We start from the raw sequence: 7,146 nt of genomic DNA, 5'->3' as shown, positions 1-7,146 counted from the left end.
GCCGGGATGAAGACCCCAGCCAAGGCCCTGGGAGGTGCGTTTCTTCGTGCGGCGCTGAGTCTCGGCGACCAAGCAACCGCTGGAGGATCCCTGCACTTGCCCTTCCCTTCCCTCTCACAGAGCTCGCCCTGCCTGAGCTCTTGGCAGTATGCAAGCCACCGGCCCCTAAGCATTACCCACGGACGCCTGGGGTCTAGGTTCAAAGGCAAGGCAGATGCGGAGCTGAGGTCAGGAAGGCGCCAGTGGCGTCTCCCAGGCTCACGCAGCCTGCTCCTTCCTGGGCAGGAAGCCTAGCAGTGAGGCAAGTCTGGGCAAGGCTCGCCCAGGGCAGAGCAGCCTCGCGCCAGCAACTCTGCCAGATCGGGACTCTGAGCAGAGCTGGAGCCCTGCCGTCCTGGAGGCACACTCGGCTCCAGCCAAGTAGGGCTTGAGACAAACGACGCTGGGCTGCCTCTTCTTCCCTCGAGGGCGCTCGCCTCCCCGCCAGCTGTTCACTCGGCTTCCAGGTGGGGGCGCTCAGCGACTCGTGCAAGTCTTGGCTCAGGGGCTGCTTGCCCTGAACTGGGGCTGTGGGCGGGAGCCCAGCCACGCAGGGGCAGGCCCCAACCAGCTGCACACGTCTCTGCTGGGGAGGAGAGCGCTAGGGTAGCTACGTGTGTGAGGCAGCTGCTGGGCGCCCAGAGAGTCAGCCTCCGGGTGTGCGGGGCTGCAGACCCCAGCCAGGGGCCCTGGGAGGCTGCTGCACTCCGTTCGGCGCTGAGACTGGGCGGCCAAGCAACCGCTGGAGGTGCTCTGCACTTGCCTTTCCTTCCCTCTCACAGAGCTCTCCCTGCTGGAACCCTTGGCAGGGTGCAAGCCACCGGCTCCTAAGCCCTCCCTAAGGACGCCTGGGGCCTAGGTGCAAAGGCAAGGTAGGAGCGGAAATGAGGCCAGGAAGGCGCCAGTGGCGTCTCCCAGCCTCGCGCAGCCTGCTTCTTCCGGGCAGGAAGCCTTGCAGCGAGGCAAATCTGGGCAAGGCTCGCCCAGGGCAGTGCAGCCTCGCGCCAGCAACTCTGCCAGATCGGGGCTCTGAGCAGAGCTGGAGCTCTGCCGTTCTGGAGGCGCACTCGGCTCCAGCCAAGTAGGGCTTGAGCCAAACGAGGCTGGGCTGCCTCTTCTTCCCTCGAGGAGGCTCACCTACCCGCCAGCTGTTCACTCGGCTTCCAGGTGGGGGCGCTCTGCGCCTCCTGCAGGTCTTGGCTCAGGGGCTGCTTGCCCTGAGCTGAGGCTGTGGGCGGGAGCCCAGGCACGCAGGGGCAGGCCCCAACCAGCTGCACACGTCTCTGCTGGGGAGGAGAGCGCTAGGGAAGCTACGTGTGAGAGGCAGCTGCTGGGCGCCCAGGGAGTCAGCCTCCGGGTGTGCGGGGCTGCAGACCCCAGCCAGGGGCCATGGGAGCCTGGTGCACTCCGTGCGGCGCTGAGTCTGGGCGGCCAAGTAACCGCGGGAGGAGCCCGGCACTAGCCCTTCCTTTCCTTCGCACAGAGTTCTTCCTGCTGGAGCCCTTGGCAGTGTGCAAGCCACCGGCCCCTAAGCCCTCCCAATGGACGCCTGGGGACTAGGTGCAAGGGCAAGGCAGGAGCGGAGCTGAGGCCAGGAAGGCGCCAGTGGCGGCTCCCAGCCTCGCGCAGCCGGCTCCTTCCTGGGCAGGAAGCCTAGCAGCGAGGCAAGTCTGGGCAAGGCTCGCCCAGGGCAGAGCAGCCTCGCGCCAGCAACTCTGCCAGATCGGGCCTCTGAGGAGAGCTGGAGCTCTGCCGTCCTGGAGGCGCACTCGGCTCCAGCCAAGTAGGCCTTGAGCCAAACGAGGCTGGGCTGCCTCTTCTTCCCTCGAGGAGGCTCGCCTCCCCGCCAGCTGTTCACTCGGCTTCCAGGTGGGGGCGCTCTGCGCCTCCTGCAGGTCTTGGCTCAGGGGCTGCTTGCCCTGAGCTGGGGCTGTGGGCGGGTGCCCAGGCACGCAGGTGCAGGCCCCAACCAGCTGCACACGTCTCTGCTGGGGAGCAGAGCGCTAGGGAAGCTACGTGTGTGAGGCAACTGCTGGGCGCCCAGGGAGTCAGCCTCCGGGTGTGCGGGGCTGCAGACCCCAGCCAGGGGCCCTGGGAGCCTGGTGTACTCCGTGTGGCGCTGAGTCTGGGCGGCCAAGTAACCGCTGGAGGAGCCCGGCACTAGCCCTTCCTTTCCTTCGCACAGAGTTCTTCCTGGTGGAGCCCTTGGCAGTGTGCAAGCCACCGGCCCCTAAGCCCTCCCATGGACGCCTGGGGCCTAGGTGCAAAGGCAAGGCAGGAGCAGAGCTGAGGCCAGGAAGGGGCCAATGGTGTCTCCCAGCCTCGCGCAGCCTGCTTCTTCCGGGCAGGAAGCCTAGCAGCGAGGCTAGTCTGGGAAAGGCTCGCCCAGGGCAGAGCAGCCTCGCCAGCAACTCTGCCTTATCGGGCCTCTGAGCAGAGATGAAGCTCTGCCGTCCTGGAGGCGCACTCGGCTCCAGCCAAGTAGGGCTTGAGCCAAACGAGGCTGGGCTGCCTCTTCTTCCCTCGAGGGGGCTCGCCTCCCCGCCAGCTGTTCATTCGGCTTCCAGGTGGGGAGGCTCAGCGACTCGTGCAGGTCTTCGCTCAGGGGCTGCTTGCCCTGAGCTGGGGCTGTGGGCGGGAGCCCAGGCACTCAGGGGCAGTCCCCAACCAGCTGCACACGTCTCTGCTGGGGAGGAGAGCGCTAGGGAAGCTATGTGTGTGAGGCAGCTGCTGAGCGCCCAGGGAGTCAGCCTCCGGGTGTGCGGGGCTGGAGACCCCAGCCAGGGGCCCTAGGAGCCTGGTGCACTCCGTTTGGCGCTGAGTCTGGGCGGCAAAGCAACCGCTGGAGGTGCCCTGCACTAGCCCTTCCTTTCCCTGGCACAGAGCTCTTCCTCCTGGAGCCCTTGGCAGTGTGCAAGACACCGGCCCCTAAGCCCTTCCAAAGGAAGCCAGGGGCCTAGGTTCAAAGGCAAGGCAGGAGTGGAGCTGCGGCCAGGAAGGCGCCAGTGGCGTTTCCCAGCCTCGCGCAGCCGGCTCCTTCCTGGGCAGGAAGCCTAGAAGCGAGGCAAGTCTGGGCAAGGCTCGCCCAGGGCAGAGCAGCCTCGCGCCACCAACTCTGCCAGATCGGGCCTCTGAGCAGAGCTGGAGCTCTGCCGACCTGGAGGCGCACTCGGCTCCAGCCAAGTAGGGCTTGAGCCAAACGAGGCTGGGCTGCCTCTTCTTCCCTCGAGGAGGCTCGCCTCCCCGCCAGCTGTTCACCCGGCTTCCAGGTGGGGGCGCTCTGGGCCTCCTACAATTCATGGCTCAGGGGCTCCTTACCCTGAGCTGGGGCTGTGGACGGGAGCCCAGGCACGCAGGGGCAGGCCCCAACCAGCTGCACACGTCTCTGCTGGGGAGCAGAGCGCTAGGGAAGCTACGTGTGTGAGGCAGCTGCTGGGTGCCCATGGAGTCAGCCTCCCGGTGTGCGGGGCTGCAGACCCCAGCCAGGGGCCCTGGGAGGCTGGTGCACTCCGTTCGGCACTGAGTCTGGGCGGCCAAGCAACCGCTGGAGGTGCCCTGCACTTGCCTTTCCTTCCCTCTCACAGAGCTCTCCCTGCTGGAACCCTTGGCAATGTGCAAGCCACCGGCTCCTAAGACCTCCCAAAGGACGCCTGGGGCCTAAGTGCAAAGGCAAGGCAGGAGCAGAAATGAGGCCAGGAAGGCGCCAGTGGCGTCTCCCAGCCTCGCGCAGCAGGCTCCTTCCGGGCAGGAACCCGAGCAGCGAGGCAAGTCTGGGCAAGGCTCGCCCAGGGCAGAGCAGGCTCGCACCAGCAACTCTGCCAGATCGGGCCTCTGAGCCGAGCTGGAGCTCTGCCGTCCTGGAGGCGCACTCGGCTCCAGCCAAGCAGGGCTTGAGCCAAACGAGGCTGGGCTGCCTCTTCTTCCCTCGAGGAGGCTCGCCTCCACGCCAGCTCTTCACTCGGCTTCCAGGTGGGGGCGCTCAGCAACTCATGCAGGTCTTCGCTCAGGGGCTGCTTGCCCTGAGCTGGGGCTGTGGGCGGGAGCCCAGGCACCCAGGGGCCGGCCCCCACCAGCTGCACACGTCTCTGCTGGGGAGGAGAGCGCTAGGGAAGCTACGTGTGTGAGGCAGCTGCTGGGCGCCCAGGGAGTCAGCCTCTGGGTGTGCGGGGTTGCAGACCCCAGCCAGGGGCCCTGGGAGCCTGTTGCACTCCGTGCAGCACTGAGTCTGTGCGGCCAAGCAACCTCTGGCGAAGCCCTGCACTAGCCCTTCCTTTCCCTGGCACAGAGTTCTTCCTGCTGAAGCCCTTGGCAGTGTGCAAGCCACCGGCCCGTAAACCCTCCCAAAGGACGCCTGGGGCCTAGGTGCAAATGCGAGGGGGGATCGGAGCTGAGGACAGGAGGGCGCCAGTGGGGACTCCCAGCCTCGCGCAGCCTGCTCCTTCCTGGGCAGGAAGCTTAGCAGAGAGGCAAGTCTGGGCAAAGCTCGCCCAGGGCAGAGCAGCCTCGCGCCAGCAACTCTGCCAGATCGGGCCTCTTAGCAGAGCTGGAGCACTGCCGTCCTGGAGGCGCACTCGGCTCCAGCCAAGGAGGACTTGGGCCAAAAGAGGCTGGGCTGCCTCTTCTTCCCTCGAGGAGGCTCGCCTCCCCGCCAGCTGTTCCCTCGGCTTCCAGGTGGGGGCGCTCTGGGCCTCCAACAGTTCTTCGCTCAGGGGCTCCTTACCCTGAGCTGGGGCTGTGGGTGGGAGCCCAGGCACGCAGGGGCAGGGCCCAACCAGCTGCACATGTCTCTGCTGGGGAGGACAGCGCTAGGGAAGATACGTGTGAGAGGCAGCTGCTTGGCGTCCAGGGAGTCAGCCTCCGTGTGTGCGGGGCTGCAGACCCCAGCCAGGGGCCCTGGGAGGCTGCTGCACTCAGTGCGAGGCTGAGTCTGGGCGGCCAAGCAACCGCTGGAGGAGCCCTGCACTGCCCTTCTATTCCCTCCCAGAGAGCTCTTCCTGCTTGAGCCCTTGGCAGTGTGCAAGCCACCGGCCCCTAAGCCCTCCCAAAGGACTAATGGGGCCTAGGTGCAAAGGCAAGGCAGGAGTGCAGCTGAGGCCAGGAAGGCGCCAGTGGCATATCCCAGGCTCGCGAAGCCTGCTTCTTCCGGGCAGGAAGCCTAGCAGCGAGGCAAGTCTGGGCAAGGCTCGCCCAGGGCAGAGCAGCCTCGCGCCAGCAACTCTGCCAGATCGGGCCTCTGAGCAGAGCTGGAGCTCTGCCGTCCTGGAGGCGCACTCGGCTCCAGCCAAGTAGGCCTTGAGCCAAACGAGGCTGGGCTGCCTCTTCTTCCCTCGAGGAGGCTCGCCTCCCCGCCAGCTCTTCACTCGGCTACCAGGTGAGGGGGCTCTGCGCCTCCTGCAGGTCTTGGCTCAGGGGCTGCTTGTCCTGAGCTGGGGCTGTGGGCGGGTGCCCAGGCACTCAGGGGCAGGACCCAACCAGCTGCACACGTCTCTGCTGGGGAGGAGAGCGCTAGGGAAGCTACGTGTGTGAGGCAGCTGCTGGGCGCCCAGCGAGTCAGCCTCCGGGTGTGCGGGGCTGCAGACAAGAGCCACGGGCCCTGGGAGGCTTGTGCACTCCGTTCGGCGCTGAGTCTGGGCGGCCAAACAACCGCTGGAGGTGCCCTGCACTTGCCTTTCCTTCCCTCTCACAGAGCTCTCCCTGCTGGAACCCTTGGCAGTGTGCAAGCCACCGGCCCCTAAGCCCTCCCTAAGGATCTGGGGCCTAGGTGCAAAGGCAAGGCAGGAGCAGAGCTGAGGCCAGGAAGGGGCCAATGGCGTCTCCCAGCCTCGCGCAGCCTGCTTCTTCCGGGCAGGAAGCCTAGCAGCGAGGAAAGTCTGGGCAAGGCTCGCCCAGGGGAGCAGCCTCGCGCCAGCAACTCTGCCAGATAGGGCCTCTGATCAGAGCTGGAGCTCTGCCGTCTTGGAGGCGCACTGGGCTCCAGCCAAGTAGGGCTTGAGCCAAAGGAGGCTGGGCTGCCTCTTCTTCCCTCGAGGAGGCTCGCCTCCCCGCCAGTTCTTCACTCGGCTACAAGGTGGGGGCCCTCTGCGCCTCCTGCAGGTCTTGACTCAGGGGCTGCTTGTCCTGAGCTGGGGCTGTGGGCGGGTGCCCTGGCACGCAGGGGCAGGACCCAACCAGCTGCACACGTCTCTGCTGGGGAGGAGAGCGCTAGGGAAGCTACGTGTGTGAGGCAGCTGCTGGGCGCCCAGGGAGTCAGCCTCCGGGTGTGCGGGGCTGCAAACAAGAGCCACGGGCCCTGGGAGGCTGGTGCACTCCGTTCGGCGCTGAGTCTGGGCGGCCAAGCAACCGCTGGAGGTGCCCTGCACTTGCCTTTCCTTCCCTCTCACAGAGCTCTCCCTGCTGGAACCCTTGGCAGTGTGCAAGCCACCGGCCCCTAAGCCCTCCCTAAGGACCTGGGGCCTAGGTGCAAAGGCAAGGCAAGAGCAGAGCTGAGGCCAGGAAGGGGCCAATGGCATCTCCCAGCCTCGCGCAGCCTGCTTCTTCCGGGCAGGAAGCCTAGCAGCGAGGAAAGTCTGGGCAGGCTCGCCCAGGGCAGAGCAGCCTCGCGCCAGCAACTCTGCCAGATAGGGCCTCTGGGCAGAGCTGGAGCTCTGCCGTCCTGGAGGCGCACTTGGCTCCAGCCAAGTAGGGCTTCCGCCAAAGGAGGCTGGGCTGCCTCTTCTTCCCTCGAGGAGGCTCGCCTCCCCGCCAGCTGTTCACTCGGCTTCCAGGTGGGGGCGCTCTGCGCCTCCTACAGGTCTTGGCTCAGGGGCTGCTTGCCCTGAGCTGGGGCTGTGGGCGGGAGCCCAGGCACGCAGGGGCAGGCCCCAACCAGCTGCACACGTCTCTGCTGGGGAGGAGAGCGCTAGGGAAGCTACGTGTGTGAGGCAGCTGCTGGGGGCCCAGGGAGTCAGCCTCCGGGTGTGCGGGGTTGCAGACCCCAGCCAGGGGCCCTGGAAGCCTGGTGCACTCCGTTTGGCGCAGAGTCTGGGCGGCCAAGCAACCGCTGGAGGTGCCCTGCACTGCCCTTCTCTTTCCTCGCACAGAGCTCTTCCTGCTTGAGCCCTTGGCATT

Source organism: Ovis canadensis, chromosome 20 (genome assembly GCF_042477335.2).
Source record: "Ovis canadensis isolate MfBH-ARS-UI-01 breed Bighorn chromosome 20, ARS-UI_OviCan_v2, whole genome shotgun sequence".
Lineage (NCBI taxonomy): Eukaryota > Metazoa > Chordata > Mammalia > Artiodactyla > Bovidae > Ovis > Ovis canadensis.
This window is presented reverse-complemented; position numbering follows the sequence as displayed.